Source organism: Geotrypetes seraphini, chromosome 1, assembly GCF_902459505.1.
Source record: "Geotrypetes seraphini chromosome 1, aGeoSer1.1, whole genome shotgun sequence".
Lineage (NCBI taxonomy): Eukaryota > Metazoa > Chordata > Amphibia > Gymnophiona > Dermophiidae > Geotrypetes > Geotrypetes seraphini.
The window spans coordinates 449,780,800-449,808,787 of NC_047084.1; the positions used below are offsets into that span (position 1 = coordinate 449,780,800).

At 44.2% G+C, this 27,988-nt stretch overlaps 1 long non-coding RNA gene across 1 annotated transcript; it reads left to right on the top strand.

Annotated features, from left to right (window-relative positions):
* The first annotated feature begins 5,629 nt into the window (after positions 1 to 5,629).
* Positions 5,630 to 21,692, top strand: LOC117363507. Its single transcript, XR_004540081.1, has 7 exons — positions 5,630 to 5,689; positions 5,918 to 5,950; positions 6,807 to 7,031; positions 7,168 to 7,236; positions 7,330 to 8,675; positions 18,303 to 18,394; positions 19,902 to 21,692. It is a non-coding gene; the product is annotated as an uncharacterized LOC117363507 (long non-coding RNA).
* Positions 21,693 to 27,988: the final 6,296 nt, after the last annotated feature.

A 27,988-nucleotide genomic window follows, 5' to 3' on the forward strand; every position in this document is an offset into this window, starting at 1 on the left:
TCACTCTGCTTGCCTATTTAAAAAATTGGATATTTTAATGTAGTGTTTAAATATCTTTTAATTAATACCTCTTTGAGGACTTGTCCGGATGGCTTTTCAAAACCTGGCACTTTGGCCCTGATTCTGCAAAGTGCTATCCCGATTTTAGGCAGCTGTAGGCGTCCAACAGCCAATCGGGATGCACGTTTTTTAAAATAATGCTCCCCAGGCAGGCCACCTATATTGAAGGCGCCTCCAGGAGCCTAGGGAGACCCGCAAGACGCCTAAGCTCGCCTAAGGGCCTTAGGCGAACCTAGGCGGCCGTACGCGTTTCCCTAATAGAGGAAGAGACACTTAAAATGTAGGCCAGCAAAATGCTGGCCTACATTGTAAGTAGACGCGGCCGCTATACTTATCGCGGCAAGGGATCTCCCTGCCGCAATAAGTATAGCGGCCACGGCCGCCTGTCCGATCACCGGCAGAAGGGTGCCGAACCCCTCCTGCCAGAAACCCCCCCCCCCAAACTCCCAATCGCCGGCAGGAGGGTGCCCAACCCCTCCTGCCGGAAAGCTGGACCCCTATGCTAACGACCTCCCCTGATGACTCCCCAACCTCCCCCCAACTAACCTCCCCCCCAACTAACCTTTAAATGTTGGCTGGCTGGATGGGTCTTGCTGCCGTCTAGCCGACAGGCCCGCCTCATCAAAATGAGATAGGCCCGGCCCATCCCCGCTAAGTCTAGGGCCTGATTGGCCCAGGCTCTAGAAGCCTGGACCAATCAGGCCTTAGGCATAGCGGTTCCGCCCATCCCCACTAATCCTAAGGCCTGATTGACCCAGGTGCCTACGAGCCTGGGCCAATCACACCTTAGGGTTAGGGGGGATGGGCGGACCCGCTATGCCTAACGCCTGATTGGTCCAGGCTTCTAGAGCCTGGGTCAATCAGGCCTTAGACTTAGCAGGGATGGGGCGGGCCGCCTCTACTCTAACCCGATTCTCTAACCGCCATCTGTAACATGGACACCGGTTACAGAATCGGGGTTAGTGTAGGCCCGATTCTGTATAGGACACCTCTCTTGGGCGTCCTATACAGAATCAGGGCCTTTGTCTCTAGGTTATGAAAATCTTCTAGCAACAAGTGACATCGGGATGGCATCTGTGCATGCACAGATGCAGCGTGGTGACATCACGCACATGACATCATCATGTCACACCACATGCACAGATGCTGTCCCAATGAGCAAGCAGGTTGAAGGGCGGGGCTGGGGGCGAAATAGTGCATGACTTAGGCAGAACGGTGTGGCTGGGTGGAATGGGGTGGGCCTGGGGGCGAGGCCATGGGTCCAGATTTCCGTTTCTGAAAATCTGGTAACCCTATCTTTTAAGCATGAAGGAGACATATTAAAAGTGTACAACATGAAAATTTACTTATTTCATATCAAAAGCATAAGTTTATGATACAAACTTTCCAATCATAAGACACACAAGAAACTCCTTTTGTAAGACTTCCAAGAATGGGATCTGCCAGGACAATCCCACATAAGATTCCAACAATAATCTGCCATCATGTGTGCATCCCATTTTCCTTGATATCTGGCTTCCATTGTTTTTGTCTTGGTGAAATCTTTCACCTTGCTCATCGCTTAAGTCACCAAGGTTCTCTGAAAAGTGATCTAAGTGACTGCAGATAATGGACTTTAAAACTCATGTTACAGCCAAGCCTATTGAAATGAAAGAGCATATCCTCAACTAATTGTGTGTAGTTGTCTGCCTTCTTGATGCCAAGAAAGTTTTTCACAACAGGAACAAATGAAGACTAGGCACATGATTCAATTTCATTCATTGATGCTATGAAATGTGGGTCATTTATAAGTTGTCTGATCTGTGGACCATCGAAAATTCCTGCCTTCAGTTTTTCATTGTAAGTTCAGGTAACATATGTGCTATGTATTCAATGTATGAACCGTCTTTATTCAAAGCTTTTACAAATTGTTTTATCACACCTAACTTTATGTGTAGAGGTGGCAGTATGATTCTCTCTCATGCTAACAAAGGTTCATTGAATACATTTTGTCCTCCAGCCACCATATATTATCTTGGAGGCCAATCTTTTTTTGCCCAATGTTCATGTTTGGCTGTTCTATACCAAAAATATTAACTATCTTTAAGTCACTGCCACCGCCTTATCACACTATTTAGATGCCTTTAGATTCACAATCACCCCAAGGTCCCTTTCTCCATCTGTGCTTATCAGCTCTCACCTCTCAGCATACGGTTCCCTCGGATTTCTACTCCCCTAATGCATCATTTTGCACTTCTTTGCATTGAATTTTAGTTGCCAGATGCTAGACCATTCTTCTAATTTTTGCAGATCCTTTTTCATGTTTCCCACTTCCTCCAGGGTGTCCACTCTGTTACAAATCTTGGTATCATCTGCAAAAAGGCTAACCTTTCCTTCTAACCCTTCAGCAATGTTGCTCACAAAAATATTGAACCGAATTGGTCCCAGCACCGATCCTTGAGGCACTCCACTATTCACCTGACCCTCCTCTGAGTGAATTCCATTTACCACCACCCTCTGGCATCTGTCCGTCAACCAGTTTCTAATCCAGTTCACCACTTTGGGCCCTAACTTCAGCCTACAGAGTTTGTTTAAGAGCCTCCTATGAGGAACCGTGTCAAAGGCTTTGCTGAAATCTAAATAAATTACATCTAGTGCACGTCCTTGATCCAATTCTCTGGTCACCCAGTCAAAGAATTCAATCAGATTTGTTTGGCACGATTTGCCTTTAGTAAACCCATGTTGCCTCAGATCTTGTAATCCATTAGATCATAGGTGTTGGAACGGGGAGGGGCACAGGGGACGTGGCCTCCCCCAAAATTGGCACTGGCTCTGCTCCCTGTCCTGCTATACCTCCTCTGACGATCCCTGGTGGTCCAGAGGTGCAGCAGGCAGGAGCGAGCTTTCCGTGCTCCTGCTAGTGGCAAGTCAAATGCATGTGGACAACTGCGCGAAGACAATTGAGCGCAACCACAATTGAGTGCAAGACAACTTAGCTCAGGACAATTGCATGCAATGAACTACAACACATGCACACATGTGCAGGAAATGTTAACAACACAATCATGCACAAGACGTTGACGTAAGGATGTAAGGTACGTCATTGTCATAGGTGACTGTGTTTTGCAAGTACATTTTTATCACTATGGTTACCTAACCTCTTTATGCTGAGAATATGCCTAGCCTCTGTGCTGCGAATATGGTCACGTGAATGCATTTTCGTTGGCTATGAATATGAGTCACTTGAATGCATTTTTGTTACTATGGTTACGTCATTCTTTTGCTGCCTAATTGTGTCTGTTATAGGTAAAGGTCTGGTCTTGCTAGAACTTTCTCTATAACAGGTATTGGTCTTGTGTGGATTTCATTCGCCCTTGGTGAGAGCGACACTACTTCCAAATTTCTTCATTTGCAGCTATGTTCATATTTACCATTGGTTCATAGTCAAATGCGCGCAAGACAAATGCGCGCGGACTCTACAGAATCGTAAGATTAACGAGTGTAGCAACAATAGGGCGTTGTGTAAAAGTGCGACTACAGAGTTATTTATATATAATAATAAAACGCTGAGCGCGCATGCGTAGTTCAAAGTTTCGCCATCCGTGCACCCGCATAATCTCTTCTGCCTTGTTTTTTTGCCTTCTGCCCCAATCGCCGATGCTGCTGAGATCCTGCCTTCTCATCCCCGGACCAGCAGCGGTAGGTAGCTATAGTAGCTTTTTCATCAAGTAGCTGCATTTGCTTGGCCGGCCAACTGCGTGATGAAACCGCGGCTAAAACTAAACTCAAGCTACGGGGACGGTGTTTGGGGAGAGAGCATGTTGGTCTTGGGGTGGGTGGGAAAGTGTGCAGGAGGGAGAAGGGGTTGGACTCATGGATAAGGTGAGATGGATGGTGGAGGACAGAAAAGAGGGAATGATAAATGTTACACTCTGGGGAAGGGAGAGAGGATTCATGGAGGGAGAGATGATGTTGGTTGGGGAGGAAAAGAGAACCAGAGGAGAAAAATGTAGAATGCCCAGGAAACAGTAAAAAGCACCAAAAAATAAAGTCACCAGACAACAAAGGTAGGGAAAATGATTATATTTTACATATAGTGATTGAAATGTGTCAGGTTTGAGAAAGGAAAGATGTTAAATGTGAATTGTGAGGACTGCAAAAAAAAATAAAAATAGTTAATGTCTTATTCAAGAAATTACAATGTTGCATGTAATAGATGCTGGCACTGTCATCTTGTTCTAGTGACCTTTAATATTTAACTTTTGGAGATCACTTAAACCTCCATTAGATAGATATAAAAGCTGTGTATCCTATTGCTTCTTCTCAGAGAGTGGATTCCTGCTTTAAAGGTCTGTTCTGTGGTTGCTATTTTTGCTGCTCAGAGTGGGGCTTTATGGGTTATAGTTTTATAAAGGCATTTCATATCAGTACTAGTTTTTAAGCCCATTACATTAACGGGTGCTAGAATAGATGTGTCTGTCTGTCTGTCTTTCTTTCTTTCTGTCTCTCTCCTTGGCTGCTGTCTGTCTTTCTTTCTTTCTTTCTCTCTCTCTCCTTGGCCACTGCCTGTCTGTCTGACTTTTTTTCTTTCTGTCTCTCTCTCTCATTGGCCACTGTCTTTCTTTCTTTCTTTCTTTCTTTCTGTCTCTATTCTTGGTCACCTTCAGTCTTTCTTTCTCTATCTGTCCTTGGCCACTATCTGTCTGTTTTTCTTTCTTTCTTTCTTTCTGTCTCTCTCTCTCACTCTCTTTGGCCACTGTCTGTCTGTCTGTCTGTCTTTCTTTCTTTCTCTCTCTCCTTGCCAGCTTTCTGTCTTTCTTTCTATCTGTCTCTCTCTCTGTCACTGCCTAACTTTTCCATCTTAGCATCAATGTGTGTGTCATTGTGTGTATATTCAGTCGGCACCTCTTGCTTTACACTACCCAAACTGTGGTCTTCTTCCCGGTTCTTGTCTTCACCATTCTCATTCTGCTGGGCTGCAAATTCGCCATTCACTGGGGCAGAAACATCTGCACAGGGCTCCTTCCTCTCTGTCTCATTCATAGCTTCCTCTCCTGTTAGCTTCTCAACGTTCATCATGCTGTTTTTGTTTGTTTTCTGAAGTGGCCCCCTCAGCACGGGCTTTGTTTTCCTTTTGATTTGGTTTCCTTGCTGACTCGGACTGCTGCTTCTTCACATGTTGCTGTCACTATCACTGTCCTGCCCTTTTTCCATCTGCTCTCCGGAACTGCCACACGTGCCATAAACTGCCACAGGCTCCACCACTGTATGCATCGCAGAAGCAGCATTGAGAGAAAAGCGCTGCACCGCGCTACCGCTGGCTTTGCCGTCTTCTGTCCACTGCGGCCCGCCCTCTCTGACTACTTCCTGTTTCCGCTAGGGTTGGCCGCAGTGGACAGAAGACGCCGAAGCCAGCGGTAGCGCGGTGCAGTGCTTCTTTCAATGCTGCTTCTGCGATGCGTACAGTGGTGGAGCCTGTGGCAGTTTATGGCACGTGTGGCAGTTCCGGAGAACAGATGGAAAAAGGGCAGGACAGTGATAGTGACAGCAACACTGGTGATGACGTGAACAAGCAGCAGTCCGAGTCAGCAAGGAAACCAAATCAGAAGGAAAACAGCGGTGCAGCGCTTTTCTCTCCATTTAAATGCGGGTGAGCCGGCGAGAAGGAGGAGGTGGTGGTTTTGGCAGTGAGTGAGGGCGGGAGGGGGGTAGTCGCCGGCTCTGCTGTGCTTTCCCGATCTGGCCGCCACATACGCACTCTGGCCACGGACCTACGGATCAGGGATTACAGATCATGCAGGTCTAAGTGCGCATGCGCGGCTAGCGTTTTATTATATAGGATTCTATAAAGACAAATAAGTACCATTGTCTGTTGCAGGTATCGTCGATAGGAGGATTTTCACATTTACAGGTATATTCATAGGTTCATTTCATATCATAATAACCTTAATTTTGCTAAATCATAATAGTAGGATAGGGCTTCATGTTTTAAAGTTCTGTCATATACTAGCTAATGATTATGCTGACAGTGGGGCTTACTGGTTTAAACTTCTTGGCTTGGGTGTGTAGTTGTAGTGAGAGTGATTGTCTACGATGCTAGTAGGTCCTTTATTGGGCCTCTCTCCCTTCCTTCCGTCTGGTAGAGGTCTGCACGGGAACGGGGATCGTGGGAATTCCATGGGTCCCGCGGGAATCCCACCCTAAACCATGGGGACCCCCCTCTAGCCAACGGGACTCCCATGGGGATGGAACGCTTTGGAAACAGGGTTCGTCCATATAATATAATGGACACGTCACTTTAGTAAAAGAGGGGGTTTATAAGTTAATTACCTGAACAGAAAACAAAAAAAGGGTTCCACCAAAGAGATTCCACAAGGAAAACAGCAGCGCAAACACAAAAGAAACTGTGGAATTGATGAACCTGTCAGAAGTAATTGCTGCTTTTTATGGGGACGGGCGGGAATGGAGGTAATTCCTTGCGGGGATGGGTGGGGACGGAGAGGATCCTGACGGGGACGGGTGGGGACGGAGAGGATCCTGGCGGGTATGGGTGGGATTTCTGTCCCCGTGCAACTCTACCGTCTGGGCTTAGGTATAGTGACGTCGTTAATCTATGATGGTTGTCCAGCTATACTTCTACTATTGCAGGTATGATTTTAAAGGTAAGTACAGACATATTGGGTTCTGTTTGTCATATCTATGTTATAACTTTATAAATTCTACTCTTGCAGGGATGTGCTGAGGGATAAGGATGTGCTGAGGGATAGGGATGTGCTGAGGGATAGGGATGTGCTGAAACCTGAGTGTTGTGAAGCAGTTCAGTCTTGGAGGTATTATATTCAAGGTAAGTACAGAGGTATAGGGATTCGTATTTCATATGTATGTAATAACTTCATAAAATCTACTATTGCAGCAGACTTCAAACAACAGACTACAATCAATGGACAACAGACATCTTCACTGTTTTCCTGCCGCGGATTGCACCCTTGCAGGTATGATGTCCTCTGCCATAGCGCTGAGCTCTCTATATATAGCCTAATCTTACATATTCTACCCTTGCAGGTTTCTTGTTTGCTGGAGGGGGGGGGGGCTAACATGAATTTCACATGTATGTTATAACTCTTGCAGGTACTGGTTCAAGGTGAAAGGTCAAGTACCAGTCCTGAGGGTTTCATTGATATACTTCCAGTCTTACAGGTATGATGTTCTTTTGAATAGTGCACTGTTATAGGGAATTGTATTTCAATTGTAAGTCAAAATTGAATAAAATTATAAATTGTATGGTTTCAGGGGTTGTTCATTCAGAGTGAAATGGCATAGAGATGGAAGTAATAACTTCACAGCGTGGGAAAGAGCACTGGGTTCACGAAATATATTGTTATCGTCGTGACCGAGTTATGGCAGATGGTTCTACGTCCTGGAAGTGTGTGCGCCATAACTTTGTAGGCAGAAGAAAAAGGCTCATCGATGGATCTTCTGTCGAGATAACTGTGCATGTGCATGCACCCAATAATGGCAAAATAGCTGCTGAAAGAATGATGGGAGACATATGTGAAAGAGCTGTGACCATAGTTGAAAAGCCCCGACAGATCTTTCTGGGGACAACAGCGGGTTCAACGTTAGAAGCATCTACATTATTGCCTGCATACTCGTCCATGCAGAGAACAATCAATTGAAAAAGAAAAGCAGGACATCTACCAATGGGTAATCCTAGGTCACTAAGAGAGATCCAAGTTCCTGAGCAGCTGCAAAGAACCACGCGTGGTGAACAATTTCTTTTGTGGGATTCCGGTGAAAATGATGAAAGACGCATTTTCCTTTTCACAACTCAAGCAAATCTTGAGGTGCTGGAACAACATGGCCATTGGTTCATGGATTGGACATTTAAAGTTGCACCCCATTTGTTTGTACAAGTGTTTACCATCCATGCCTTTGTAGACAATCGTGCACTTCCCATGGTGTATGTGTTGTTGAATAGCAAAACGAAAGAGGACTAAGAAATCTGGTAGAAACCAGAAACACTTTGGCACCATTGACTATTCTGATGGACTTCGAGAGAGCAAGCCTGCAAGCTGCCAGCAGAGTATTTCCAAATGCTGCAGTTTCTGGCTGTCTGTTCCATCTGGGGCAATCGTTGTGGCGAAAAATTCAACATGAGGGATTGACCGCTAATTACAGGGATGATGAGAGAACAAGTTTTGTTCCTGTAGAAGATGCTGGTGAGTGTTTTGAGGAGCTGCATGAGAACTGACCAGATGAACTGGGCCCGGTGTATAACTATTGGGAAGACAATTACATCGGTAGAAGGCAGCGAAATGGGAGAGCTGCCCCAATTTGTGCTATTTCTCTGTGGAATATCCGCTCCCGTGTTGAAGATGGACTGCCTCGGACCAACAATTCAGTGGAAGGTTGGCACTATGCATTCCAATCTTCGGTTTCATGCCATCATCCAAGCCTCTTTAAACTCCTTGAGCATATACAGCGCGAGCAAGATCACACAGAACAGCTGCTTGCTCGATTCCATGCTGGTAATCGTGCAGCACCCAGCAGTAAGAGCATGTATGTGAGAGTGACTCAAAGACTATCAGCGCTGCTGCCAACATATAGACAAAGACCTCTCTTTCAATATCTCAGAGGTATAGTACATAATTTGGAACTTTAGAGTTTGATATTGAAGTTCAGGTTTTACTTTTATTACAGCGACTTCCTAAGCAGAGGAAGGAGGAAGTTTCTGCCATCTTGTCCCTCCTTCCTCCGCCCGACGCCGTGCAAGCAGGAGGACTCTGCTCTCTCTTAGAGCCCCTGCCTCTCCAGCCACCGGGGATCGCCGACGCAGCCCGACTTTTGAGTCGGATTTTTTTCTTCAGCCCTTGAGGGCCACCGAAAGCCTCTCCCCCCAGCGACTTCCTAGGCAGAAGAAGGAGGAAGTTTCTGCCATCTTGTCCCTCCTTCCTCCGCCCGACGCCCTTAGAGCCCCTGCTTCCTCCAGTCACCGGGATCGCTGAAAGCCTCCTACCAGTGCAGGTTACTTATCTGGCTGCCTCTGCCCAACTTTAACTGGGTGTTGCGACCCAGTTCTACCCCTCCCCCCAGATCCCTGAAACCACGCGGATCTCAACCAGAGAAGGGCTACTGGCCGGTTTTCAACCGCACTCAGTCCCAGCTCTCCCACAGCTCTCTTCTTTTGCTCCTGCATTGAACCTTACAGTCACTCTCCAGCCGCTAACCAACAACATGTCACCCCCCCACTACCAAACTCCTATGCACACTATTACTTCTCTCCCTACTCACAACAAACTGGAGAACAGCAGGCCACCACTTTTCACCAATACCAATAGTGACAACAACATACAGGCAGACACTATCACCCAAGAAACTTCACCAGACAAGAAACCTAATAGAATGCACAACAGCCTCACAAGAAAGCATCCCACCCACTTGGGGACGAAAACCACCCCCCAACACAAATAAGTCAGGTCATAAACTCCCCCACACACCCAAGAACCTCCTTCACCCATAGATTAGCCCCAACTACCACAAACATCTTTTCTCAATCCCCTGTGCATACATGAACATAAGATCAATCAGCCCAAAGGCAGACCTAATAAAAGACTGGATAGTTAATGAACAGCTAGGCTGCCTTTTCCTATCCGAAACCTGGCTATCCTCCTACTCGGACCCAAGCATTACAGAATTTTGCCCCAAGGGATACAAACTTGAATTAGTCTGCCGAGAAAAAAAGCGAGGGGGCGGTTTGGCCATCCTAGTAAAAAACAACCTTACCATCACTGTCCTAGACAAACACTCCACCCCACAATCAGACCTGCTTGCCGTCCAAATTTCCAGTAACTCACTCAAAGACACCCTTACCTGCATCCTCTGCTACATAGCTCCAGGAAAATGGAACACCACAAAACACGATCTTGAAGATTTCATCTTCTGGAACTCATTAACCTCAACACACAACCTGCTCCTCGGAGACATAAATCTCCACCTAGAAGACACCTCCTCCAAACAAGCTTCTGGCATAATTTCATACCTCAACGCACTCTCTTACCAAATTCTATATCCTCAACCCACACATGAAAAAGGCCACCAACTTGATATTGCAGCCTACATGTCACAACACCCCCACGCACCGAACATTCATATCTCCAATGGGGCCTGGCACCCCTCCCTCTGGTCTGACCACTTCAAATTCACCTTTAACATCAACTGGACTCAAAGCACAAACAAGCACGAAACCCACAAAACCTCCTTCAAAACCCGACCAAAAATTCGACCCTACTACATTCTGGACCACAGTAGACCCATTAATCGTCTCCATAGACCACGATGTATTCATTCACCAGTGGCGCTCGCTGAGCGAAACAACCTTGAACGGTCTAGCACCAGAAAAGACAAAACACAAACTCTGCAGATCTTCAGACAAATGGTTCGACACAGAACTTCTTCAACTAAAGAGACACTGCAGACAACTCGAAAGAGAAACTCTTCCAACTTGTGAAGAACCTCACCAACACTCAACCATTCCTAACCACTCAAGGAATCCACCCTCCAACGGCCACCCAACTAGCGGACCATTTCAAGAATAAGATCGCCAATATTAGAGCCTCCTTCAACAATTCACCGTCCCTCCTAGACGAGATCATAATAAACCCTACAACAGATGAAGCCACTGCAACTGACAGGCACTGGTCCAACTTTACAAAGGTGCAATGGCTGGACATGAACAGACTCTACAGAAAATACAGTCGAGCGTCATGCGACCTGAACAACTGCCCGTCATATCTACTGACAAACGCATCCCCCAAATTTAAAGCTTGCCTCTTGCAATGGATCCAAACAACTCTCACGGAAGGCAAATTCCCACAAGACCTAGGGGAAATCATAATCACCCCAATACTGAAAGATCCCAAAGGACCAATAGACACCCCCTCCAACTACAGACCCATCGCCTCAATTCCATTATATGTTAAACTAATAGAAGGTCTGGTTGCCAAATACCTCACCAACTACCTTGAAGACCACAACCTACTCCACCCAACTCAATCGGGGTTCAGATCTAACCACAGCACCAAGACACTGCTAGCTTCCCTTCTAGATATAGCCAGACAGCACCTTAGCAAAGGAAGAAGGATGCTGATAATTCAACTCGACCTCTCTGCCGCATTCGACCTGGTCGACCACACCATACTTCTTCAGATATTAGAAGCAATAGGGATCTCAGGCGAAGTATACAACTGGTTTCAAGGATTCCTTAAAACAAGAACATACAGAGTAAAAACAAAGGATCTTATATCGGAGCCTTGGACCAACCCCTGCGGAGTACCCCAAGGTTCCCCACTGTCACCCATGCTCTTCAATCTTTACATTTCCTCCCTCGGTACCCTGTTAGACAAACTCAAAGTAACTTCATTCAGCTATGCAGACGATATCACCATACTCCTCCCCTTTGACACACAAGACCCCACCAAATCAGGCACCCTGGAAAAAACTCTAGAAGCAGTGGAAAAATGGATGACAGAACATAAACTGAAGCTCAACCCAGATAAAACTAAATTTCTACTGCTTGAAAAGGACAAAACCCCTTCTATAACTGAGCTAGAAATAAAAACCACCAAATATCCCCTACAACCCACTCTCAAACTCCTTGGAGTAACAGTAGACAGAGGTTGCACTCTTCAGGTGCAAATCAACAAAATCACACAAAAAGCTTTCTTCACCATGCGCAACCTTCGCAAAATCAGAAAATTCTTTGAAAAAGAACAATTCAGACTCATAGTTCAATACCTAGTCCTAAGTCTATTGGATTACTGCAATATCCTCTACCTTTCTTGTCCTACCTACCTAATAAAACAACTACAGACCGTGCAGAACACTGCCCTCAGAATGATCTATTCCCTTGGAAAATTTGACCACATCACCAACTCCTTCCTAGACTCACACTGGCTTCCAATACAAGCCCGCATCCAATTCAAACTATACTATATGTTATTCAAAACCTTAAACGGAACGGCACCCACCCACCTAAACAACCGTCTAAACAGGAACCTCTCAACCAGACAGAGGAGAACCCAATCCCCTTTCTCCTTCCCCCCTTTTAAAGGAACTAAACGCAAAAAGATGTATGACAACTTACTTGCAACTCATGCAGCTAAATTAGACCCCTCCATCACCAACCTACTGACAGCATCAACTGACCTCAAGGCTTTCCACAAAGAAATCAAGACCCTACTATTCAAGAAATTCACCCAAACGTCCTAATCCCTTCCTTTTCCCCTCTCTCCCCCTCTTAGAATCTACTCATCAAAATTGCTTTAGACCTTACGCCTTAATTGTAATTTGTATTTCTCTTCCTGGAAATGTCCAGTTATCGTTCTGATGTAATCCGCTTAGAACTGAAAGGTACAGGTGGAATATAAGCCAGTAATGTAATGTAATGTAATTATCTCTCCCTGCATTGCTCTGACATGTGCCAAGTTTGAAGGTTTTTTTATGCCAACGAGGAAACCCACTCATGCATACGTTATACACTTTGTCTTTTTCAAGGTGGTGTGTGTGGTGTTCTCGGGCTTTTTCCTTCACGTTGGGCAGGTCAGATGGTGTCGTAGCCTGAGCAGCGTCAGGGATAGCCAGTGTTAAGCTCCTTCCCTTTCTCCACTGTAAAAATGTTGCTTATTTCATTTGAAGGGTGTGTTGTATTCGTTTTGAAGGGTCTCGTAGCAAAATTGTGGTTTCCATACAGTCTTCCCAACCACACATGCTGCAAAAACTGATGACACACTTGAAAAGGTCTATGTCCTCACTTGTTTGTGGCCCAGAAAGCCAGAGGCCTGCTAACTACTGTGCTTAGGATTCCTCCCCCAGGAGTCCACATCAGGCCCTCCCCAGCCCTTCAGCTCATTACCAAGACACATCCTTCTCCCCATCCTAACATCATTTCCTGAATGACAACTTTACACCTCCCCTTCATACTTCACCCAAATAGCTACCACATGTCCTCTTATCTATTACTGCTGACTTGTCAGCATTCTATATATTCACAGAGGTAAAAACTGCACAACGTGTGCCCTCATCCAAGCCCACTGCATGCCCCTCACCAACATATCACATACTGTTCTCCCTCCCATATGCCATATGCTTATGGTATTTTTTTCCACTGCAATTGACCCGGCTTGCCTTCAGAAATGCAGCTGTTAAGCTGCTTCTCTTAAAATCCATTGCTGGACCCCTCATGCCCATCCAACTATTGCCCTGTCTCCCATCTTCTGTTCCTATCCCAAATACCCGAGCATGCGAATGACTCCCAGCTCTATCTGTCTACACCAGAAATTCGATATGGTATACGTGGGGCGAACTAAGAGGGCGATCAACATACGCTTAAATGAACACAAGTCACGGATCAATACCGGGGCTTTACAAGCCCCTTTAGTCCAACACTGGATAGATACAGGGCATGGGGTTGAACATCTTAAATGGAGAGTGATTGACTGTATAGATGAGGCAGAACCGGAAGGGGATTGGGAGGGGAGACTTAATGTATTAGAACAACGATGGATCTACCGTTTGAATACAGTGGCCCCGAAGGGACTAAACAATGAGCTTGAGTGGGCTTCATTGGTGTAGAAGTTGGTACCTGGGTTTCAGTCCTTCATACCATCCTTATAATTTATTGAAGAACTTTAAAGTTTTATAGTGATGTGCTCTGACGTCAGATGTTGACGTCCCTGTATTATCGGGACGTTGACGTTGGGGGTGTGGAACGTATAAAACAGTAGATCAAGTGCGGGGCCGCCATTTCGTTTCTGACGCAATGGTTGGGATGAATGATTAAAGAGGTAAGGAAGGGAATTAAGGGACAAAGCTGAATGTTTTAAATTATATCTAGTTGAAGAATGTGTTCTTAACTTAGCGATGTAATATGGAGACTTAGGTGTTTCTTTATTTCTTTAGGGAGTGGGAACCTTGATAAAGCCCTCAGAACCACACGGGCAAAACATGTTGGTGATTGGTGATTCTACCCCCCTCCCCCCCTGAATGGTGTCTTTTGCACAAGCTAAGTACTTTTAGTACACAATTACCTGAATAAGTTAAATTATTTCTTAAAATATTTAAAACACTATTTATACTGGGTCCGATGACGAGTGGGAGCATAAAGCCCAGCACAATGAGAGAGTTTGAGTGCGCGGTGGCCCACTGAGGACCAGTAAGATTAATAAATAACACAGAATGAAGTATGGCATAACTATGAGATAACATCTTGTAGTTGTTTATCTACACCAGAAATTCTACATAAAGTCAAAGAAAAAGTCTTTACTTTGGTTGACATTGCTGCCTGGATGTCCCGCCGTCATGTCAGACTACTAAACGCTCTGCTCCTCCTCTTCATTTTTGTGTCTCAGTAAATAATACTAACATTGTTTTAGTCTCTCTTGCTCCCAACCTCAGTGGTAACCTTCAGATTCCCCTCTCACCCTTGCAATCTCTGCAAAACTGTGCTGTGCAAATCATTTGTTACCTACCTTGCTACGCTCATATCACCTCTCCCCTTACGTCACTTCTCTGGCTCCATATATGCTATTGCATACTGTTAAAGATCTTGTTGGCCTACAAGTGTGTTAATTCTGCAGTCCCTCTATCTCTCTCCTTGCTTCCCTGTCCTTATACACCTCCTCACATAAGTCTCTCTTAATGTTACTCATCTACTCCACTATTATAGCAAAATAAACTCGGCTATATGAAAATTCAATAATGCTCAAATGTACACTTTCACAAGAAAGATACAAGAAATGTCATATAAGAAGTGAACAGTGCTGCTGTAGTTTAAATAAAAGGAGTTTAAAAAAAAAATGGAGGAAAAGCCTCAGACTAGAACCCTTCCACCACCACAATGGTGGTCCAAGGTGGTTGGGCGATTACCTCACTGGCAAAAAACCTCCATTTGCTCTCCCACAATATAAAAACTTTAAGCAGGGCTGTTTGTGCAAAAATGATAGAAGAAACTTTCAACTTATCTTCAGTTGATCGGTACACTAACGATGGCCAGCGTTTCACAAGTCTGCTGCCTCAGGGTGTAAAACGATCCGATCAAACTTTAAATGGGACGCTGAACCTTTTGATCAGGAGATGCGGTTCGGCGTCCCATTTAAAGTTTGATCGGATCGTTTTACACCCTGAGGCAGCAGACTTCTGAAACGCTGGCCATCGTTGGTGTACCGATCAACTGAAGATAAGTTGAAAGTTTCTTCTATCATTTTTGCACAAACAGCCCTGCTTAAAGTTTTTATATTGTGGGAGAGCAAATGGAGGTTTTTTGCCAGTGAGGTGATCGCCCAACCACCTTGGACCACCATTGTGGTGGTGGAAGGGTTCTAGTCTGAGGCTTTTCCTCCATTTTTTTTTAAACTCCTTTTATTTAAACTACAGCAGCACTGTTCACTTCTTATATGACATTTCTTGTATCTTTCTTGTGAAAGTGTACATTTGAGACTCATCTACTCCACTGCCAGTTCCAAAGCTCATTTGTTTTGGCACTATCCACAAGATGAGCAAGACTCCAAGAGACAGAAAGTAAAGTAAGCAATATAATAGTTTATTTATATATTGTTTATATTATAACCTGTTTTGTGAACCCTACCTTATGAGAATAATATGTATAAGTAATATGTTCACCCCCCCCCCCGTGTGTTATTCTGCTATAATTTACACTATTAGACAATAATACTAGTTTCATTTGCTCAGACTTTAATCTAGCTGCCCCCTATGAGAGTTTCCACAAGCACCAAACCCAAGGTGAATTGAGGTCTTATAAACCCCAGGACTCCACAATACTTGAAATGCCACTACTAGTTAGCAAAATTATATCCATATGCATATCCATATGAAATAGAATTTTGAAAGAATAGGCACGAAGGCCTTGATTCTATAAACAGCACCTAACTTGCATTGTATTTTTAATACATTTTTTAACTTGTACACCGCTAAATACTATTAACCATGTTATCCCACAAACTAACATGGTATACAATTTAAACCATGCACTAAACACATACAAGAAACATGGTTTGAAGAGGGGTTGCACAATATGTTAAATAGTAAATATTATAGAGTAGTAGTTAAAAGTAACCACCCAACAGTTGCAAATCAAGGGAAGAGCTCAAATGAAATAGATTCATTTGAGCTCTTCCCTTGATTTGCAACTGTTGGGTGGTTACTTTTATAACTTAAAAATACAACAATTGCCATGGTAGGAAAGTGAAATAAAGTGATCACATAACACCTGTGTACATCCAATTAAACCTATACATAATTGTGTAATTATTAGAAGTGGTTATTAAACCCTTTTTAAAAATGTGCATATGATAACCCTCTAAACTTGGAGTTATAAAATAATCTACCTACTCATGTCCACTTGAGTGTTGTTGCTCTCCCTGGCCATCAAATGTTACTTTAAACATTCTCCATCAACATTCTAAAAATGTTGTACATACATAGACTATACAATAACCTCCAGACATATGGCAGTTTGCTTGTCTCTAACCCCCTGTATTGACAATTCTAATATATCTCCCTCTTATCCTCTTGTGTGTAGTATGTTCTGCCCTTGCCCAATAGCCCCATGTCCAGCATTCAGCCTCTATCAGCCCTCTCCAACTGTATGCCACATGTCATCCAATCTCTCCAAACCCATGCCCAATAGTCCTCTCCCATGTATCCATGTCCATCCGTGCCACTGTTTTAACTACTACACTATAATATTTACTATTTAACATATTGTGCAACCCCTCTTCAAACCATGTTTCTTCTGCACATGCGCCAATGAATCAGTCTCTGCGTTCTGCGCTAAAGTTATTTTCTGTCCTGTCGAACAAATATGCGCAAGAAAATTGCAAATATTTGATGATAAACCCTTCTGCAAATGCACGCTGCTCATTCAAATATGCACGACTCACATTAGTATCAAATAATGAGAAATAAGTCAGCGCATGCATACTTTGGACATCATGTGCGCATGTGCAGTTTGCTCCTCATGCGCTGACGCCTCTGTCATCTGTGTTCCCCTGCAATCATTTATGTTCCTAGAAGAAAAATATAAAGAAATTGCGTGCATTTGACGCTTAACCCGTCAATTGAGCGCAGGGAAATCAGTCAATTGCGCGCAAGACAACCATTACTTTAAAATGAGTACAGACGTCAGTACCATGCACTAACGTATGTGTGCTGATGTCATCACGCTGACTCAAGTTCTGTGTTTCGCTAAACTATGAGAGACAAAACAATACATGCTTTAAACTTCACAATGCAAATATGCTCAATTAACACGCGCGTTTTACTATTCAAATGCGTGCTTTCAACATAATATAATCTGTGCTTGACATTTCAAATCAATATTGTTCGATGATTCTTCATATAACACATGTTTTAGATAACCAATAGCAGCGCAGGAAGGTGAAGTGTCACGATACTCACTCTCAATCAGTCATGTGAGTGGTATATAAGCTGCGCAAATACCTGCACTGTGAATATGGCTGCTGATGAGACGAGAAGGTGAAAGCCCAATTTCACGGAAAGGGAAGTACTCCATTTAACAGAGTACTTCTCTTTAAATGAAAAATTATTATTCCCTATCAAGGACAGGCACCGCAACATCGTGCAGATGGACAGGGCGTGGAGGAAACTCCAGCGCCTGTTCAACACCAGTGCCTTGACACCTCACTCTGTAAGTGTCTATTACATACATATGCAGTTTAAATATATTTACAAGCAGCATGTTTTTTGCGCAGAAGCCAATAATATGTATGCATATTTCATTCACCCTCAATGAAATTGCGCACTGCATATTCATCCACCCGCGATGAAATATGCAGTGCGCAATATAGGGTATACAACGCAAGTTAAATAATTTTATTATGAAAATACAAAGCTGTAAAATAGTTTACACGTATGTGCACTGCTGTGACACTACTGTGAAACATGTGACACACACCTTATGTCCTCCATGCCGAATCATAGCATAGTCTTAAAGAGTTAGAAAAAAAATATCAACTGCAATACATTCAAACAGAATGTCATAATTGCAGTTATGGGAAACTATATCAGCAATGATATCTTATACTATATGCAACAGCAGATAGGGAGGCAGTACAGTGAGGTTAGGAGAGGGGTGTGTCCCTGTATGTCTTACTTCTGTGAGTTTAATATAATGTTCAATGTATCTCATATATATCATGCCTCACACATTTCTGTCCATTATATAATAGGTTGAGGACCTGGGAAAAAAAGGCCAGAGAGCTCAGGCTCCATCATCCAGCCTGGGTGCAGTCAGTCCACAATAATCTGGATAACACTCCAGGTATGTTACTGTAACCTAAAGGTGGGGTGTAAGGTGTGCAGTCATAATATCTCTGTGCACTAATAATTTTTTTTAAAGCATTAACAGTTCTTCATTCCATACATATTTCACGCACTACATGCATTTATTTATTTCTTCAGATGACAGTGAGGAGGAGGAGGAAGCTGCTGCTGCCCCTACCCCTGAGCGCCCCTTCATTCTCCCCCATAGGTGCCCACTTCCCAACCCCTTGCAACTCCGCCCAGGCCTGTCCCTCCAACCAGCCCAGTACCTCCTCCCAGGCCCGTCACTCCAGCCAGCCCGGTACCTCCAGCCAGACCCATCCCTCCAGCCATAGTCCCACCCACCGATGCCCTCTCCCACCCCCATCCAAGATCCCCCTCTGAAAATGCCCCAAACCCAGCCCTGCCCCTTCATTCCCAATGTTCATGTCACTCTCCTTCCCATGCCCCACCCCCCCGGTTTACCATCCAAATTTTCCCGCACACCCCTCCTTCCTCTAGTAGCCCTCCTTCATCTCCCATTATGGGAGATTTAAAGACCTCACTGTGGAGAGTGGTAAGTGTTCCCCATTCAGATTTTTTTTATATGTAATTGTGTTTTCCATTTCAAACTGCTTATAATGCATTTTGTCATTGCAGCAGACTGTAATATCTTGACCATCACCTCCTCTCCCATCCTCTCCTCTGTTTCTACCCCCCTCTCCATTCAAACCCCCACTCGGTGTCCCACTTGTTTCACACCCCTCCACCGCTCCACCCGTGACTTTGGCACCAATAGCTCACCACCAACCACCCCTGTTGCAGCTACCACTATTGTGGCTCATGATGCCACACTCACAGATCCTCCGCCCAGTTCTGTAACAGCGGAGGACATTCAGACGGTAGTGGGAATATTGAATACGGGTATGGGCAGCATAGATAGTGGGAATATTGAATACGGGTGTGGGCAGCATAGATAACCTGTCCCAGGAGGCGGTTCAGACGGTCAGGAACATCACAGGGGCACTACACAGCATCCTCCAGAAACTTAGTGGTGCCCCTCCCACCCCGCCCACCCCTTGAATGTCTCCTGCTATTACCGAGGGAGCTGCACCCTCTTCCCCCTTACTCCCTCTCAGAAAAAATACAAAAAAAGAACAAAAACACTCCCACCCCTCCGCCCTTCCACACTCCCACCCCTCTTCCCCCTTACCCCCTCCCAGAAAAAAACAAAAACAACTCCCACCCTTCCTCCCTTCCCCTTCCACACTCCCACCCCTCTTCACCTATTTCCTACATACTCCCACCCCCTCCACATCCGTTCCCCACTTACCCATCCTTTCCCACATAAAGTCATCTCTCCTCTAGCAGCAGGATAAACCTGCATTCCACCGTCTCGGGTCCCACATCTGGACTCCAATTCTCCTGTGAGTGCCTCTCTTGCTTTGCCTCTCCTTCTGCCTCTCTCTCCCGGTCCCAGTCTGGTGCTTCTTAGCCCTCACAACTGTGCTTTCTTCCCCATGCAGCCTCCTGTGTTGCAGCAGCACTCAAGCCGCCACTACTAGCTGCAGCCATCTCTCCTCCAGCAGCAGGACCGACCTGCATCCCACCGTCTCTGGTCTCACATCTGGACTCTACATGCCAGCTCTCCTTTGATTATCAGGAAAATGTGACATCATGTCTATGATACTTTTAAAATCACATTTTAATATACAGTTTTTTGAAAGGGAGCCACAACTGTGTACAGGATAAATGCACACTGTAGTCCTTATCTGCCTTAACTATAGCCCAAGTGGATCCCGTTATTCCCATTTGCTTTGGCCTATTGTGGTACCACTACGTCTTCATGATGCTTGAACTATTGCCGTGGTTAAATCTATTTCATCATTCCGATCAAAACCTTATCAAACATAAGTGTTAAATTTACATGGCTGTGTCATGCCCAGAGACAGCAGCACAGCTCCCGTGAACAGAACTAGGTAGAATTTATAAAGCTACAAGTTAGAAGGCTTATCTTGTTTACAGAGCTTTTTAATTAGATCAGAACACTAATCCAACCTACCCAGTTAAGTATAAATTAGATGGACTGTAGAGAGGTGTTATGTTATCATCTTTCCTTTCATGACCAAACAATGTGATTGCTGAATTTTGTAAAAAATGAAAAACCACCTACCATTAATAAAACAGGGAAACAGGTCTTCTGAAGTAATAGCATGGGAATAATCTTTTTCAGGAAACATATGATTGGTATAAAATCCCTCTCCCCTCATGCTGCCACGCTCACTGATCCTCCGCCCAGTTCTGTAACAGTGGAGGACATTGAGACAGTGGTGGAAATTTTGAATACGGGTGTGGGCAGCATACATGACCTGTCCCAGGAGGTGGCTGGGATAGTCATGTACATCACAGGAGAGATGTTATGTGATCATCTTTTCTTTCATAACCTAACAATGTGATTGCTGTATTTTGTAAAAAATGATAAAATACCTATCATTAATAAAACAGGGAAACAGGTCTCATGAGGTAATAGCATGGTAAGAATCTTTTTTTTCAGGGAACCTATGATTGGTATAAAATCCCTCTCCCCAAATGCACTCCTTCATCCCCCATAATGAAGTGGTTCAAAGACCTCACAGTGGAGCATGGTATGTGTTCCCCATTCCTATATTTTTTATGATGTAACTGTCTTTTCCATTCAAACAAATATAGGTAATATATAAACCACGTATGTATATAATAGGTACTTACTGAGCAAGGGGTCAAGGCACTGGCGTTGAACAGGCACTGGAGTTTCCTCCACTCCCTGTCCATTTGCACAATGTTCCTGTGCTTGCCCTTGATGGGGAACTATACTTTCTCATTTAATGAGAAGTACTCTGTTAAACGGAATACTTCTCTTTCTGTGAAACTGGCCTTTCGCCCTCTTGCCTCATCGGCAGCCTATTCCTATATTTTATTAGATGTAATTGTCTTTTCCATTCAAACTATTTGGAATGCTCTTTTCCATTGCAGAACGTAGTGCTTGTCATATTAGTCTGTCACCACCCTTACCAGTTTAAGTGATCATCTTTCCTTTCATGACCTATCTTTCTACTTGTATTTCTAACAATAAATAAAACAGCATAAGTGCCACTGAGCAAATTACATTGGTGCTAAAATGATGAAGGAATCTCCCTGCCCTGATAAGCTCACCAGCACCTATAATTTAATTGTAAACTATTATGTGGTTGTCATATGGTAACATTTCAATGTTATGATTCACTGTTCACTTCATGTTTAATTGTGTTCATTAATACTTACATTGTATTTAACTTTGTCCTGGGGGACCTGTTTTGACCATTCTATATGTTCACTGGCAGTGTATTTCCCTGTATACCATTATACTTTGTTAAATGACACAGTTAACCAGAAATAAATAAATTATTATACAACTACTGAGTCCTGAATTGCCATGGTCATTTATTTTAACCTCAGAAATACAATGAGAAAATGAACTTCATAAACACTTTGAAAAATGTATTCTGTCATGTAAAGATTATCATGCAAATGTAATTAGCAATTAGCTTGAACACATTTTGTGAACTCATAGAACAAAAATATCCTGCAAGAAAACCACAAATAAATGATTACAGGTGGTAAACTTAGACTAATGTAAATAACGGAACTTACTGAATGTTACACACCTCTAGTAGGTGGCCTGATTGGATTGGCAGAAAAAAAAACCAGGTGAAAACCCCACAGCAAACGATAAAGACTGAGAGGAGAGAGGAGGAATGAATCAGGTTAGCTTGGATCAGAGGAATATACACTGCGGGCATAGGAAGAAAGCACTAGGGTCAACAGACCACAATACTGAAAACATAATATGGACCTATGCCCATTTACCTTACGCTATAAGATCCTGGGCGCTATTTTCTTGCTAACAATCACGAGCAAGACGTTGATGTAAGGATGTAACGTACGTCATTGTCATACGTGACTGAGTTTTGCAAATGCATTTTTAATCACTATGGTTACCTAGCCTCTTGTCTTGCGCGCTATTGTCTTGCACTCAGATGTCTTCCGTGCTCAGTTGTCTAGCGCTCAGATGTCTTTGCTCTCAGTTGTCTTGCGCGCGCACATTTGACTATGAACCCTTTGTGCTCAGATGTCTTGCGCTCAGATGTCTTGCGCTCACTTAAGAACATAAGTGGGATGCCGCAGGGCTCGTTGCTTGGACCCGTGCTCTTCAAGATCTTTATAAATGATCTGGACATAGGTACGACGAGCGGGGTGATCAAATTTGCAGACGATATGAAGTAATTCAGAGCAGTGAAGATGCAGGGGGATTGCAAAGATCTGCAACATGACATAATCAGGCTCGAGGAATGGGCATCGACATGGCAGATGAGGTTCAACGTGGATAAGTGTAAAGTGATGCATATCGGTAACAAAAATCTCATGCATGAATACAGGATGTCCGGGGCGGTACTTGGAGAGACCTCTCAGGAAAGGTGCAGCAGCGGTGAAAAGGGCGAACAGAATGCTAGGAATGATAAAGAAGGGGATCATGAACAGATCGGAGAAGGTTATCATGCTGCTGTCCCGGGCCATGGTGCGCCCTCACCTGGAGTACATGGTACTACTCGAAAGGGTCCAGAGAAGAGTGACTAAAATGGTTAAGGGGCTGGAGGAGTTGCCGTACAGCAAAAGATTAGAGAAACTTGGCCTCTTCTCCCTCAAACAGAGGAGATTGAGACGGGACATGATTGAAACATTCAAGGTACTGAAAGGGATAGACTTAGTAGATAAGGACAGGTTGTTCACCATCTCCAAGGTAGGGAGAACGAGAGGGCACTCTCTAAAGTTGAAAGGGGATAGATTTCGTATGAGCGTAAGGAAGTTCTTCACCCAGAGAGTGGTGGAAAACTGTAACGCTCTTCCAGAGTCTGTCATAGGGGAAAACACCCTCCAGGGATTCAAGTCAAAGTTAGACAAGTTCCTGCTGAACAAGAACGTGCGCAGGTAGGGCTAGTCTCAGTTAGGGCGTTGGTCTTTGACCAGAGGGCCACCGCGTGTGCGGACTGCTGGGGATGATGGACCACTGGTCTGATCCAACAGCGGCAATTCTTATGTTCATATGTTCTTATGACAAATGCATGGGCTGGGGGGGCTAGGAAAGGAGGAAAAGAGAGATGCTGCAGAGGTGGAGTAGTGGGAAGGGAGAGAAAGAAGGGGGAGGGAAAAGGAACGGAGAATTGTTGGACATAGGTGTGGCGTGAGAGGGAAAGAGAGATGATGTTAAAGGGGAAAGGAAGAAAAAGGGAGAATTGTTGGACATGATAGTGGTGGAGAGGAGGGTGCGAGAAATGTTACACTGGGAGGGAGGAGAGATGACCCACAGAAGGGAGAGATGTCAGACCACTGGAATGGGAAGGAGAGAGAGAGATGCCAGACCATGGAAGGGAAGGAGGGAACTAAGAAAGAGATGCCAGGCCTTGGGAGAGGAGAGAGATTTCAGGCTATGGGAAGGAGAGGAGAAAGATGCCAGACCATATGAGGGGGGAAGGGGGAAGACAGATGTCTGACCATGGGAGAGGGATGAGATAGGATGCATAGGGATGGAGGGGAAGGGGAGACAGAGGGAGGAGATGGTGCACAGCAATGGGTGTGGCAGGGAAGAGATAAGAAGAAATGCTTCTTATGGATAGATGGGAGGAGATGGTACATATGGATAGATGGGAAGGGTTAGGCATGGAAAAATAGATTTCGACCTACATTGCGCCTTCCCTGTCCGACCTGGAATCTTAATCTGGTTCTTCGCTCTCTGGCTTGTATGCTGTATGAGCCTCTGGAGCAGGCATCTCTGATGGGTCTCGTGGTTCAGGTGGTCTTTCTGGTGGCTTTTGCCTCAGCCCAAAGGGTCTCGGATCTCCAGGCTGTTTCCTGCAGGGATCCCTTTTTGTGTATTATGGATTCCACTGTGATGCTGTGTACTGTTCCTTCTTTTCTTCCGAAAGTGGTTTCCGCTTTCCATGTCTTTTGTTCGTTCGTCTATAACAACTTTGTATGTATTATAGTTCGTCTGTAGTTTTCTTTTTTTTCTTTAAAAAAAGTATGTATTAATTGTAATATTGTTTGTCTAAAGGAAAAATTTTTTTTTACTCTGTACAACGCTTTGTAGAATCGATAAGGCATTTAATCAAATAATTAAAATAAACAATAAACAATAAACAATGTGAATCAGGAATTTTGGCTTCCTGTTTTTGCTACCTCTGGGTTGAGGGAGCAGGACTGGCTATTACAGTCCTTGGACGTGCGCAGACTTTTATTGCGGTATCTGGAGGTCACCAACGAGTTTTGCCTCTTTCACCACCAGTTTGTTCTGGCGGGTCCTGCTCGCTCAGGTAGGCCGGCTTCTAAGGCTACCAATTTCAGGTGGATTCGCATGGCCATTTCTGCAGTTTATGTAGCAACCAGAAGAAAGCCCCCCCTCGCAGTGCGGGCTCATTCAACCAGAGGTGTTTCGTCCTCTTGGGCAGAGTCGGATGTTTCTCTGGTCAAGATTTGAAGAGACCTGATTCTCTTTACATATATTCACCAAGTTCTATAGCAGTGTATCACAAACTGTGTGCCTCTTGAGATTTCAGGTGTATCACAACACACTGGCGAGGAGGAGAGTCATCCACTCCGGCTGACTGCCTACAGGACATGCCTCTCGTGGTAAGAGGCATGTCCTGTAGGAAGTCAACCGGCACAGATGACTCTCCTCCTGGCTGGCATCTCTCCTCCTCTCCCTGAACCTCTCAGATCCCTCTACCGAAGCGGGTCATGGCCAGATGGGCCTCCACGCATGTACATGACATCATTGTGTTGATGTCCACACACTTTTGGGTGCCTTCTGGCCAGGGCACTGGATTTAGTGTGCTGCCGATCGGAAAGTTTGCAAGATACTGTTCTATAGGATCGATGTAGCGGCCAAGCAGGATGCTGCTTTTGGTTCCTCTGATTTGGCAGCAGGCTCATCAGTCCCACCCTGAATTCTCTATTACATCCCACTGGTCCTGAAATAAAGTGGGATTGTACAAGAACGAAAGATTAGGTTCTTGCCTTTGCTAATCTTCTTTCTTGTAAATCCACACTTTATTCTGGGAACCTGCCCTATTCTTGGCTGATTCGCCAGTTGTCTGCCTGGATTTCTGTTTTCTGACCAGCCTATATAAGACTACTAAACAAGGGGGTTACAGTTGTATAAAAATAGAAAATAAAAAAAAAGAACGTACTGTGTGTTGGTTTAACAGAAGAACCCTATTCACACTCAATCACAACTCCACAGACAAAAGAATTCAAATAGTAATAGTAAATATGAAAAACGGAGAAAACGGGCCTCATCCACGATTGGCCGGGACTACACAGTACCCTAAGCCTCTCGTTTCATCACTGATCTGAAAAAAACTGTACATAAATATACTTTCTTATAATCAGTCTTTCATCTCATGAATTACTTTCACAAATTCTTCTGTTGAATATATCACATTCATGTGATTCAGTGGTTAATTCTGTATGAAACAAATTTGTAATGGCTACAACTAGAGGTTCAAATTCAAAACATGTGCAGGATATAGCAAAACTTATCTCCAGGAATGTTTCTCTTCATTCAGGTAAACTTCTCATCTGGTGCCTTGAAACAGTAGGTTAGGGTTAGGGCGCCCCCTTCTGTCAGTGCATGCTATTTGTACTTATAGAACTGTTATAATCGTTCAGGTTACTAATGTTTGATATCCTGATTTGATTATGTTTAATTGTTGCTGTTTTGCATTTCTACATAGTAACATAGTAACATAGTAGATGACGGCAGATAAAGACCCGAATGGTCCATCCAGTCTGCCCAATCTGATTCAATTTAAATTATTATTTTTATTTTTATTTTTTTTCTTCTTAGCTATTTCTGGGCGAGAATCCAAAGCTTTACCCGGTACTGTTCTTGGGTTCCAACTGCCGAAATCTCTGTTAAGACTTACTCCAGCCCATCTACACCCTCCCAGCCATTGAAGCCCTCCCCTGCCCATCCTCCTCCAAACGGCCATGCACAGACACAGACCGTACAAGTCTGCCCAGTAACTGGCCTAGTTCAATCTTTAATATTATTTTCTGATTCTAAATCTTCTGTGTTCATCCCACGCTTCTTTGAACTCAGTCACAGTTTTACTCTCCACCACCTCTCTCGGGAGCGCATTCCAGGCATCCACCACCCTCTCCGTAAAGTAGAATTTCCTAACATTGCCCCTGAATCTACCATTGTGAGCAGAATATACTTACTTGTCGGGAAGTATCCCCGTTCCCCTCTCTCTTGTTATTATTCTCTACAGATGTTCCTGGCTGCTTTTATACTGACTCAGGAGCTGTGGCATAGTGATGAGGTATTGGGGGGAGGGGTTTAAGTCTCTGAAATTCTGAAGCTTCCTATAAAGTCCTTGGCAGGTAGAGGGAAATAACCTACTGGTCCTGGAATAAAGTGTGGATTTACAAGAAAGAAGATTAGCAAAGGTAAGAACCTAATCTTTTATTGCTACGACCCTGACTGCACACAGCAGGCAACCACCCAGGCAAGGGAAGAGGCCATGTGTCCTCTTTTTTTGGCTTCACTCTAGGGGGCCTGCATGTCCAGATATAATGAAATATCCTCTTATGCAATGTGTAAAAAAAGCCCTTAGACAGAGGGAGGGGCAGTGCATTGAACAGATAGAGAAGGGTTTAAAAAAATTTTTTTTTTATTAATTATAACTTTTCACAAGTATAGCAACTTGTTTAAGGAAATACAGAGCAAAAAAACTCCAAAAGAAGATTGCCAGAGAAACCTCAAAAGATTCAACAATAAGGCAAAAATGGTCCAAGGGTTCCCAAAGTGGTATAACGGTGTTGAAGACAACTCAAAAGTAACAACGTAAATAAATTGCTATATAATTTTAGTGAAGTAAGGTACCCTCAGTGTGAAGAGACAGTGACAGGAGAAATCCTCCAACGCTTCACGCAACAAGGTGGAGACAACCAAGCCCCCACCTACACACCATCACCGGGTACCTAAGTGTGCTTTAAATCAAATAACACAATCACCATAACATAATAAACAGTGAACATAAGTGAATTCAATCACAGCTACCACTCTTGGAACCCCCCCAGCCAACTCCCAAACCTGAAATGAAAGATGAAAAAGAAACTTAGCTTCATTCAGTGCTGTCGTTCAGGCGTCCAAAGGTAAGGCAGATGAACGCCACAGAATACCAGGTGCAACCAGCCTGGTTTCGGGAGCAAATCCCTTCCTCAGGAACCCACAATTCAAAAAGTCAATCACATGATCCAAGTCAGCTGGGCGGAGGAGCTAACAGAGCGGAGCAGGAACTGGGCTTAAAAGCCGACATCAATGACGTCACACATCAAAAGAGCCAATCACAAACAGGCAGGAAATGCAGAACAGGGACTAGACGATAGTGTTCCATTCAATGCTGTCATTTAATCCGTGAGGGGATACACACTGTAGTTGGAAGATCCAGAACTGCTCCCTAAGATTAATATAGGCCTATATTAATCTTAGGGAGCAGTTCTGGATTAATATAGGCCTATATAGGTTATTCCC